Raw genomic sequence first — 12,645 nt, forward strand, 5'->3', positions numbered from 1 at the left:
GAAAGCAAGGGAGAAAGAGAAATAAATATTTAAGAAGAGAAATAGTTTTTATTTGAGAAGTCATCATTTATGAGCAGTATCTTTAGTACAATTTAATACAACTCAAACGATTTTAGCATAAAAATTTTTCCTGGTGTTTAATTTGTGTGGTACACACACACACACACACACACACACACACACACACACACCCCAATGAAACAGAATGGACAGCCCAGAAATAAACCCACACTTATATAGTCAATTATTATTTGACAAAGGAGGCCAGTGCATACAATGGAGTAAAGACAGTCTCTTCAATAAATGGTGTGGGGAAAATTGGACTGGTACATGAAAAAAGAATAAAACTAGACCACCAACTTACACCTTGCACTGGAATAAACTCAAAATAGATAAAAGACTTAAATGTTGGAATCAAAACCATAAAAATCCTAGAAGGAAACATAGGCAGTGAAAGTCAGACATTTCTTATTTTGTGTGTGAATATATATTTTTACTTTTTTAACTTTTTAAATTATTGTTCAAGTACAGTTTTCTGCCTTTTCCACCAATTCTCCCCACCACCCCAGTCTTCCCCACCTCCCTTCCCTGTTTCCACCCGCCCCCCCCACCGTGTTATTGTCCATGTGTTCTTTATACCTGTTCCTGCAACTCCTTCACCCTTTTCCCCTATAATCCTCTCCCCTCTCCCCTCTGGTCACTGTCAGCCTGTTCTCAATTTCAGTGTCTTTGGTTATATTTTGCTTGCTTGTTTGTTTTGTTGAGTAGGTTCCTATTAAAGGTGAGATCACATGGTATTTTTCTTTCACTGCCTGGCTTATTTCACTTAGCATAATGCTCCAGTTCCATCCATGCTGTCACAAAGGGTAGGAGCTCCTTCTTTCTTCCTGCTGCATAGTATTCCATTGTGTAAATGTACCACAGTTTTATGATCCACTCATTTACTGATGGGCACTTAGGTTGCTTCCAGCACTTGGCTATTGTAAATTGTGCTACTATGAACATTGGGGTGCATAGGTTCTTTTGGATTAGTGTTTCAGGGTTCTTAGGATATAATACTAGCAGTGGAATTGCTGGATCAAAAGACTGTTCCATTTTTAGTTTTCTAAGGAAATTCTATACTATTTTCCACATTGGCTGCACCAGTCTGCATTCCCACCAACAGTGCACTAGGGTTCCCTTTCCTCCACATCCTCTCCAACACTTGTTTGTTGGTTTGTTTATGATGGCCATTCTGACTGGTGTGAAGTGGTATCTCACTGTGGTTTTAATTTGCATCTCTCTGATAGCTAGCGATACTGGGCATCTTTTCATGTGTCTCTGGGCTCTCTATATGTCCTCCTTGGAGAAGTGTCTGTTAAAGTCCTTTGCCCATTTTTTAATTGGGTTGCTTGTCTTCCTGAACTGGAGTCATGTGAGTTCTTTATATACTTTGAAGATTAAACTCTTGTTTGAAGTATCATTGGCAAATATGTTTTTCCATATGGTTGGTTCTTTTTTTATTTTAATACTCTTTTCTTTAGCTGTGCAGAAGCTTTTTATTTTGATGAGATCCTATTTGTTTATTCTTTCCTTTATGTCCTTTGCTCTAGGGGACATATCAGTGAAAATATTGCTGTGTGGAATGTCTGAGATTTTCCTGCCTATGTTCTCCTCTAGGACTTTAACAGTGTCATGAAATATTTAAGTCTTTTATCCACCTTGAGTTTATTTTTGTGTATGGTGTAAGTTGGTGCTTGCATTTCATTTTTTTTTTTTTTGCACGTTGCTGTACAGTTCTCCCAACACCATTTGTTGAAGAGTCTATTTTCACTCCATTTTATGCTGCTGCCCCCTTTGTTATATATTAATTGACTGTAGAGACTTGGGTTTACTTCTGGGCTCTCTGTTCTGTTCCATTTTCCTATGTATCTGTTCTTATGCCAGTACCAGGCTGTTTTGATTATGGTGGCCTTGTAATACAGTTTGATATCAGGTATTGTGCTCCCTTCTACTTTGTTCTTTTTTTCTCAAAATTGCTGCAGCTATTCGGGGTCATTTATTGTTCCATGTAAATTTTTGAAGTGTTTGCTCTATATCTGTGAAATATGCCATTGGTACTTTAATAGCTATTGCACTGAATCTATAAATTGCTTTGGGTAGTATGGACATTTTGATAATGTTAATTCTTTTGATCCATGAACATGATATATGTTTCCATTTGTTTGTGTCTTCCTTAATTTCTTTCTTCAGTGTTGTGTAGTTTTCTGAGTACAGGTCTTTTACCTCCTTGGTTAGGTTTATTCCTAGGTATTTTATATTTTGTGTTGCTATATTAAATGGGATTTTTCCCCTGATTTCTATTTCTGATGTTTCATTTCTTAAGGCAATATTTTTCTGATATATCTTCTCAGGCAAAGGAAACAAAAGAAATAAATAAATAGATCAGACTACACCAATCTAAAAAGTTTTTACACAGCAAAGGAAACCATCAACAAAATAAAAAAACAACCTGCTGACTGGAAGAACATATTCACGAATGATACATTTTATAAGGGGTTAATATCCAAAATTTATAAAGAACATATAAAACTCAACACCAAGAAAAAACAAACAATCCTATTAAAATTGTGCAAAGGACTTGAATAGACACTTCTCCAGGTAAGACATACAGATGGCCAGTAGAAGATGCTCAAGGACACTAATCATCAGAGAAATGCAAATTAAAAACACAAAGAGGTATCACCCTGTACCTGTCAGAATGGCTAAAATCAATAAGTCAATGAACAACAAGTGTTGGTGAGGATATGGAGAAAGGTGAACCCTTGTACACTGTTGATGAAAAGACAGATTGATGCAGCCACTGTGAAAAGCATTATGGAGTTACCTCCAAAAATTAAAAATGGAACTGCCTTATGACCCAGCAATATCACTTCTGGGAGTATATTTGAAGAAACCCAGAACACTAATTAGACTTTGTTTGAATTCAAAAGAATATATGTACACTTATGTCTGCAGCATTATTTACAGTCACTAAGATTTGGAAACTGCCTAAGTGCCCATCAGTAGATGAGTGGATAAAAAAGTCTGTGGTACATTTACACAATAGAATGCTACTCAGCCATAAAAAAGAAGGAAATTTTACCCTTTGTGACAGCGTAGATGGACCTGGAAAGCACTGTGCAAAGTGAAATAAGCCAGTCAGAGAAAGAAAAGTACCATATGATTTTACTCATATGTGGAATCGAATGAACAAAATAAACAAAATAGAAACAGACTCATAGATAGAGAACAGACTGACAGCTGTCAGGGGAGAGGGGGTTGGGGGCTTTGTGAAAAAGGTGCTCTCTGTGAAGGGAAATAGACAGCAGTATGGTGATTTCCAGGGGAAAGTGGGGTGGGGGAAGGGGTAAAGAAGGAATAAATGGAGATGGAAAGAGATTTGGCTTGGAATGGTGAACACACAATACAATATACAGATTATGTATTTCAGAATTGTATACCTAAAGCCTATAATTTTATTAATCAAGGTCACCCCAATAATTTCAATAAAAGGTAAAAAATCTTAAAGTTTAAAATATTAATAATAATGTATGGGTAATGTGTATAGAAACAAGGAAAGTGCCCTGACCGGGAATCAAACCAGCAAACTTTCAGTTTGTAGGATGACGTGCAACCAACTGAGCCACACCAGTCATCCTCTGCATTCCTTTTTAGAGAAACTTGTTGATCTTTTTGGACTACTAAATTCCAGGATTCCTTTTAAGAGCCTCATTTTTGGTATGAACCTAAATTTATTAACTTTTTTCCTGTAAAGATTTTGTCATATTAGTTAATCTTAGAAAATACTGTTTAAGGGTTACAAATTTAGGTAGTTCTCATCCAATTTAAACTGGTAAAACATTCTTAGTTGAAAAGACACAGTTGTGTCATTCTTAACAACCATACACTTCAAAGTTTGCTCTGCCAAATACTCAACTATTTTAAGAAAGGTGGCCAGCTCCAGCTGTGTGATTCACTATGCTATTTTTCCACGAGTTCGGATGCTGATGGTAGCATATCCAGACCAAGGCACGCTGTCAGTTGCATTCTCTTTGGAATATTTTTGATGTCAAGTCTTATTTACAAAACAGGATGTGACATAAAGTACCCCTTCCCCTTGGACATGAAGAGCTTAGACTTATTGGTCTATAAAGTGATATGTGTTTGCCTTGAGTCGCAATGTTTTGTGTCTAGTTCCACCAAGTCCATAAGAGAAGCAACTGAGATATCACTAGTAGTTTTGAATGTGAAGCTGAGCCTATTTGGTTGGTTAATGGTTATTTTTAAAAGGCACCTACAGCATCTCTGATATTAGAAACCAGTGTGCTAATCATTATAGCATTATCTTCAAAATATATTACATTTTTACATTTTCTACACACCATGAATGTTTTACCCTTGTTGAAAATTATATGTAAAAAAGAAGACAAAGAAAATATTTAAAACCATCAGTTTTGCCTCTGTGGTAAATGATGTATAAAAAATAAGATATAGAAAATACTTAAATATCATCTCATTATATCTGGGTATTAGAGTTTTACATTTTACAATTTAGGCAACTTTACCCCATCAATAACTTTAGTACTTCTTCTGAGATAAGACTTCTGCTACCAGGTGGAGTCTTGTTGAATGAGTCTCCTAAAGGAAGTTTGCTCAAGTGTACAAAATGTAAAATGGTTTTACCTTTTCTCCATTTGCCTTTCCTATTGTTTGTTACCACCACCTTATTAATCCCTAGCAGAGCTATGGCTGAGATGAGGGAAATATGTTTTTACAGAGTTGAAATTTATTTGAGATGACATCAAGACATCGCATCTCCAGATTTGGCAGGACATGACCATTACTTTCGGAAATAAGACTGGCAGGTGCAGAGGATGTAACCCGGGTGGACAGTATCCAACCAGGGGCACATCTGCTCCCAGATCTCTCCCCCTGTGTCTCTAGAGCTGACCAATCAATACAACTGTTTCCAGGGTAGTTACTGTGCTTGTTTACCAAAGCATCCTCCCTGCAGAGACTGAGCTGGCTTGTTTTAAAGTTCATCCTCCAAGGTTCCCATAAAAACCTGATATTTTTTAGGTTTTCATGATGGTTTGTTTCATTTTACAAGTTCTGCATCAGTGATCACAGTTTCAGTGTCACCTGCATGATGAATGGCAACAGGCTAGACAGAGCACTGCTGCCTTTGGAACATTTGGATTTACGACTAGGCACAGTGGGTGGGTGGCCCTCCCACCTTCCAATCCAGGCTCTGAAAGCTCTGGGCAAACCCTCCCAGCAGATGAGCATAAATGTTTGTATTTTGTGGTTTCAAAACAGACAACCTGCTTAATCTACAGCCAAAGTTGATTATGGGTGAGGAAACCTCTCATTTAGAAAAGTGTAACCTCTTCAAAGCACCAGAAAGCAAACCATTTCCTGTTTTCATGTCAGCATTTTGTTATGTAGTCAAGCAAATTACTCATGTGATACACATCCAACTCTTCTTTCCAATAATCTTTCTGCTGAGATTTTGTACAAATTTCCATTAGTGAGAGGACTCCAGTGAATATGATTTAATAGCTTCTGTAGGTGTTGGAAAGGGGTTTAGGTAAATTCTTATCTTATAAATCAAAGGAAATTAATGATTGTCTTTATTTAATCTACAGATTTCAAGAGTGAGAGTGAGAGCTGAGGCACAGAGGTGAGGTATCTCAGCAAATGTGACTAGGAAGAATGCAATAGAGATTGCTCCCAAACTCGTCTTTGGGGCAGTCCAAAGGAACACTGGTATGTTTATACTTCTGTAGTTGAGCTGCAGGAGCCCCAGGGCACACAAACTGTCTGGGGATGTCAGGGTGGGGCTCATAAACTCCCTGCATTAGAATCACGCGCCAACAATGAAATATGCAGATTCCTAGACCCCATCACCAAACAACAGCGTCAAAACTCCTTGGGATGGGGTCTAAGAGTCTGTAGTTTTCAATGCTCCCCAGGTGAGTCTTATGTATGCCAAGACTTGGAAACCATGGACCTCAGCTGTTTTTCTTATCCATGTCATTCTTTGTAGGCAAGGTAATCATCTGGCTTTCTCTCCATGTGGCTATCGTAACTGTGACTTATTTTACACGAATTTATGTAACATTATAAGACTAATTAAAAAAATATGACCCACATGGCTCAGTCATAGCTTACTGACATAGTCATACAAATACAGTCCAGCAATCAAAAAATCAATTTCCAAATAACAGCAAGTTTTTACTGTCATTTCAGGAACAAATATGAGTTGCACGACATTTATGGATTTCTTCCCAACACCCGTCCTGCCCATCTTCTCTTTCACATACACCCTGCTCTTCAGTCTTCATTGACTGCCTTTGCCCAGTTCCTTCATTGCCAGCCTAGATGAGAACATTTCACTCTCTCACTCCACCAATTTTTCTTAAAATTCTGCATCACAGAATCCTAAAACGTCAGTTTGGCAATGGCTGAACCCTCTTTAGAGGTTGAGGGAAGGTTGCCCATTGGACCCACACAAAGCCGTTCTAGTGAGCCACAGGAAAGAAGAGTTTGGGAGAACGCACAGGAAATAACTTTAATTCCAACATGTTTGTAGATTTATACATTATGTTCTGAGGATGGAGTGGTTTATAAGGAAGAGTTAAAATGAGGGTCAAAATATGGAATTATTATAGTTTCTTAGGCTCCTTAGGGAGTTTGGCTCCATTAATATGTTATAAGTCATTATATAGAAAGTGTTTAGAACAAAGAAAGAGAAAAAATACATCTGGAGACTTCAGATTTAAGCTTCTCGTGGGTGCTCTCTAAAACCTGTGAAAATGATAAGGCATCCTTTTTACATCTATAAAGAAAGTATAAAAATAATAATATAAGCTTTTTGCTTTAAGGAGATAAAACCATAGAAGTCTAATATAACAGAACTAAGGAAAATAGCGTTCTGTAGTGCTTCTGTCCAGCAGAAAATTCATAGGTGACATTTGTGGCCTCTGGGCAATGTTCACCACCTGCCACAAATCAGGTAGTTTCAGGACATTTTAAATGTGACATGCAGGTAGAAAGTTGAATTATAAAGCTTACATGCACATGAAAATAACTGTTTTATTATTTATTTACTAAATGTGTTAAGCTAGTGTTTATATTTTTAAAAGGGAATAAAGCCCATGTTCTAGGCACCGTGCTCATCACTTTTCACACATTATCTTCAATTCTAACAGCAGTCTTACAGGTGGCCTTATTTTTCTTATTTTATAGAAGAGAAAACTGACTGCCAGAGAAGTTAAATAAACTAGTTAAAGTAACAGAACTAGGATGTGGGACAATCCAGGATTTAAACCCAGTCAGCCTTATCCTAAGGCTTTTGTTCTTTGTACCACCCAATATTGTCCCCAATCTCGTTACAATTGAATTGTCTTTCTGGAAGAGGTGCCATTGACTTTAGCAGATGGGACATGTTCAATGCAGCCTGCTATTCTGGATTCCTATGTGTGAACCATTTGGTAACACAGCCGCATAAAGTAAAGTAACTTTGAGGGTCTGAGTGCTGGAGCTTGTGCTGCCTCCAAAGCTGGTGGGGCCCAAGCAGAGCTGGCCTGTCTGCTCTAAGCTGCTTAGGCTGAGGGACACTTGTGAACCCAAAGGGGTTTCGCTGCCAGGCCCTGCCTCACCCTGCCGCCAGAACCATCTGGCTCAGCAGGACCCAAGTTGTTCACTCTCCCCTTGCCCTCTGCTGCTCCCTGGTGTCTCTGGTAAACATTTCCTCCATCCATTTTGAAATCCTTAGCAACTCTCTCCCACCCCACAGAGAACAGTCTCTCCCTGCCTTTTCCCAGGGAGGGAAACAGTTTTCCCAGGAAATTTACCCACCTGACCATCTGGGATCTGAAGAATACACAATAGTCCTGCCTTTGCTGATCTTGTTTTCTGTCTTCACCCATGCTCTTAGCTAGGAATCTTCAGCCTTTCTTTTCTGTGCAGCTGGTTCTTGCTTCAGGCCAGCATTTTCCCATCTTCAGGGCCTCATGCCTACATCACAGCCCTGAGAAATCCCTCCCTTTTCCTGACCCTGTAAAATCCTTGGGTAAAATCTCACTACAGATATCATCCAATATATCCAGTATGCTCTGCCCTTACTCTCTCTGAGCTTGCCTGAGTAATTCCAAGAAACAGAGATCTGCTTTGGGGTTTTGTCCAATGATGGAACCATGAACTTATAAACAGGGTAATGTCATTAGGGTAACTTATGTTTACCCTACTTTCACTGATTCAAGTCATAGAATTAAAGGTCTAGAAACAGCATTTCATTTTGCAGATGAGAAATAGACTGGACTATTAATAGTAACAATTGTAATATTAATGGTGACAATGACAACGGTTGGTGTTAAGGTAATACTTGCTGTACATGTAGTGCCAGGCACTGGGCTTCACACATGTGAGCTCATTTAGACCTAACAAAACCCTACGCAGTACTGACCAAGAACCATACCATCCAGAACCTAGTAACACCAAGACAGTGGAAATAGAGAGGACTGTTATAACAACTAGGGACAAAACCTGATTTGTTCTAGTGTACCCTCTTATTCAGGAAACAAACAATTCAAATCTAATGAAAATTCACTTAACTATAGTTCCAATTAACACTATTTTTCCCCATAGCATTAACTTTCTGCTACTTTTCACAGAAACACCATCTGTGAAAAATTCGTGAGTTGTCCAGCACCTAACCTGAAGACATTTAGACATTTCATTTTTTCACATGTAACACTTTTCGTTGACATTTTATCAGTTGTGGTAGGTCGGTAGCAACATAAGAAATGAAATGTCTGTTTGAAATGGTTACTCAGATGGTCAGAAGGGAGGAAACCCAGAGGGCTGGCATAAGCACATTATAGGATCGATCAGAATTTGTCAGTGATATTTAATTTGCATTTCAGGAACTGCAATGAAAGTAGGTAATATAAGGGCCACCTCTAACATGCCAAACATGTGAATACTTTTTAAGTATTTTTGTAAAATTTTAAAAATCTGTAAGGGAAATGTTATGTTCAGCATATATGACCTAGCCCATTTTCACCTACAGGCCCTTATATCAGCAACAAACACAGACTCTGTCTCAGCAATGGAATCACTGGTCCTGAGGAGAGACCCCCCCCATCCCCTCTGTAAGATGAGAAATTTATGCTGGCTTGGTAAATTGGTTCTCTAATGTGATCTTTATGCAGATCAGACACAGCTGTTCTTGACTTAACCATGACTGTACAAAATCAAGGCTTCTGGGACATAAGGCTTCTCATAATATTTACCAAACAAGCCCTTGATTATTAATATGTCCCTGTATATATCAGGAAGCCCTGACCATCTGCCCCCAGAATGTAGCCAGCTCAGCAGTTATCCAGCCCACTGTGAATTGGAAGACAGTCTCATGTGCTTTTGCAGGAGCAAGACCTTGTCTGAGCTTGATCATTTCTGATTGGGCTAATAATGGAAGACCCACCCAAGACTATAACCATGACAGCCTTTTGCAAGGAACTTCCTCAGATAGGCAATGCACGTTTCCTCTTATAAATACCAGTCCCCCTAAAGCAACATTGCAACAGACAAAATAAAATCTAGCCTCACCCTAATATAAGCAACCTATCTCCTAAGGGTGTTGCATTTTCCATGAAAGAGCCTGGGTCCTTGTTCTTTAATGAATAGTAGAGGTGAACAGAAGATATAGAAAATGGCAGAATAGATAGCGAAATACATATATAAGTAATATACCATGTATTACTTGCTTCAAAGCCATGTTCCTTTACTATGACTATAAATAAAAAAAGAGTCGGGGGAACTGCATCTGGATTTGTACAATTTTGGACCCAGAATACCCTTTTTATATGTATCCATAGTACATAGCTCTTTGGTGGCAGAAATGGGCCTAAAACCCAGTTTTCAGCCCCCTTGACTATAGTCTTTCTCATGTGGCAGCAGTGTCCATATCTGGCTGCACATTCCAACCACCTGGCAGCTTAAAACAAACAAAACAAAACATCGCTTTGATTTAATTGGACTGAGGTGGAGATCCAGCCATTGGTATTTTTAATAATACCTCCAGGTGCTTCTAATATGTAGCCAGAATTGAGAAGCACAGTTCCAACAGATTTTGTTAAAATACATGAGTTACAACAACTAAAGTTTAAATGAATGTCAGCAAGCACAGCTGAAGTCTTAACAAGTAAAATTCAGTAAAAGACTCAGCCAAATGTTAATAATTGATGACATAATATGAAAATGTTTGGTAAATTATAAAGTGCTAAACAAATATGGGATGTTTTATTATCTCCAAGAAATGCTTCCTGAGAGCGTCTATGCTGGCAGTTGTGAAGTTAGTAGCCTTGGTCTTTACCCTTAAGAGATTGCTGCCTAATGGTTTACAATCCAAGAGATGGTCATTTTTTTCCAGTAAGTGAGTCTGAAGAATAGCAGCAGTAATTGTGGTCACCATGTAGGTCAGACACTCCAATACCGCGTTACAGACTGCAAGGCAGCCAGGGACAACAGCCATTATGATGCAAGTTAAAAGCCAAGTTGCCTGCTCCAACTTTGTTCCCAAGAAACTTCTTTTAATTAAATCTTAAGAAGTATCAAAGGGTGAAAAACAGAATCAATGTTACAGCTCTCCAAGGATGACAAGTTTGTTCTTTTTTTAAAAGATTTTATTTACTTATTTTTAGACAGAGGTTAAGGGAATGAGAGAGAGAAAGAAACAACAATGTGTGGTTGCCTCTCGCACACCCCCTACTAGGGACCTGACCCACAACCACAGGCACATGCCCTGTCTGGGAATTGAACTGGTGACCCTTTGGTGGCATTCAGTCCACTGAGCCACACCAGCCAGGGCAAGTTTGTTCATCTTAAGGCAACAGAACTCAAAAAAGAAAACATATAAAATTCAAGCTCATCAACTCCTTCATAATGGAAAAAAACAAAATAAAAAAGAACTGGAAAAGGTATTTGTGACATATACTGCAAGAGTCAATACATATATAATAAAAACTTCATGAGTTAAGAAAAATTTACAATCTATTAACCAGTAAAAGGCAAATAGAAATGAGTTTTACTTCTAATCACATAAATCTGTGCCTGTTCCAATTTTTAAGGGCTCTCACACAAAGAGAGGCTAAGAAACCAGATAACCAAAGATCACTTGTGAATTTCAAGTACAGCTGGAGCTCCCATGCAGGTATGTTAGTTACATCGAGAAGACAGTCAAAACTCTAAAATGATTTCCCTTTAATTAATTTCATTCTGAGATGAGCAACCATTACAAGGGACCAATATTGTCCCAAACAGCACAAATGAATGTCTAAGGCACGAAGATCAATTAAAGATGGTAAATGGCTTGAAGGCAACTCCTGTCCCTGTAGGCACACTTTTTCATTTGGAAATATAATTTGAACTTGATAAAAAGTAGAGTTACTCTTCACTGTTTTGAAATTTGTGGGGGCTGAGGTCAGAGTTACCTGCATTTTACAGATAAACATATTGTCTCTTTGTGGGCTGTACCGAACATATTTTCAAAGTTTACTCCTCCATTATTTTGTTACATGAGCTCAATGAAATGTAGGCAGGCTAGGTTTTGCCTGGGCTCTAGAAGTAAAGACTTTAACACGAATGTGTTATGAACCTTGTCCAAGATTATACACAGCAATAGGTCAGAGCTGAGATAGAAGCCTGGCCACCCTACTCCTCCTGAGATGCCACCTCCACCATAACCATGAGGACAAGAGATTCATCAAAGGGCCCATCTAAAAATAGCAAGGGCTTGTGATTCATTAAAGCTCAGATTTGATTTGTGAACATATTTATAGGTAAACTATCACATATGCTAATCATGTGTGAAATCCCACAGTTTACCACTTATCTTCACTTTTCTTTTTGTATCAGTAATTCACTCACCATTCCCTCACTCTTGATTCCCAGGAGTTGTTTGAAGCTGCTAATTTAAATAATCTGGGAATTTGCTTTAGCTGTTTTGTTTCATCCTATTGTTTAGATGTATTGAGTTGGTAAAAAAAGTCTGTATGGTTTCTTCCATAAAATAAAAAACACATTTTCACTGACACCAACGTTATTGATTTGGATATTTTGAGTATGTTGGCTACCCCCGAGTAGTAGAACATTGATTGTTCTCAATTAATGTCTTGATTTGATAGCTATCAACTTCAACTGGTCTACCTGACCATGGAGCATCATCCAGTAAGAAATCTCCAGCACGAAACTTCACAAACCACTTTTGACATGTTGGATCATCCACAGCACCTTCTCCATACACTGAAAAAATCTTTTTTTTTTTGCATTTCAGTTGCATTTTTACCTTTCTTGAAACAATAAAGCATAATATGCTGAAAATGTTGCATATTTTTTCATTTTCAATATTAAAGTGTCTACACAAAAATTCACCAATTTTGATGTTTTAAAAAAATTCTAACTTTAGTTATTTCTTTCAGTTCATTTTTAGTGTATTTTTCCCATTACTACTTAGTCCCTTTATGTCTTCATTCCCAGTGCAATCACCACTCTGTTGTCCATGCCCAGGAGTCCTTTGCCCTTTTTGCTCAACCCCCTACCTCCTAAATTCCTCTCCCC

At 38.2% G+C, this 12,645-nt stretch overlaps 1 protein-coding gene across 2 annotated transcripts in view; it reads right to left on the reverse strand.

Annotated features, from left to right (window-relative positions):
- Positions 1-12,645, reverse strand: part of GUCA1C (guanylate cyclase activator 1C) — a 40,212-nt gene that overhangs the window by 19,305 nt on the left and 8,262 nt on the right. The gene's annotated exons all lie outside the window — the stretch shown is intronic.

The sequence above is a fragment of the Phyllostomus discolor genome, chromosome 2 (genome assembly GCF_004126475.2).
Source record: "Phyllostomus discolor isolate MPI-MPIP mPhyDis1 chromosome 2, mPhyDis1.pri.v3, whole genome shotgun sequence".
Classification (NCBI taxonomy): Eukaryota; Metazoa; Chordata; class Mammalia; order Chiroptera; family Phyllostomidae; genus Phyllostomus; species Phyllostomus discolor.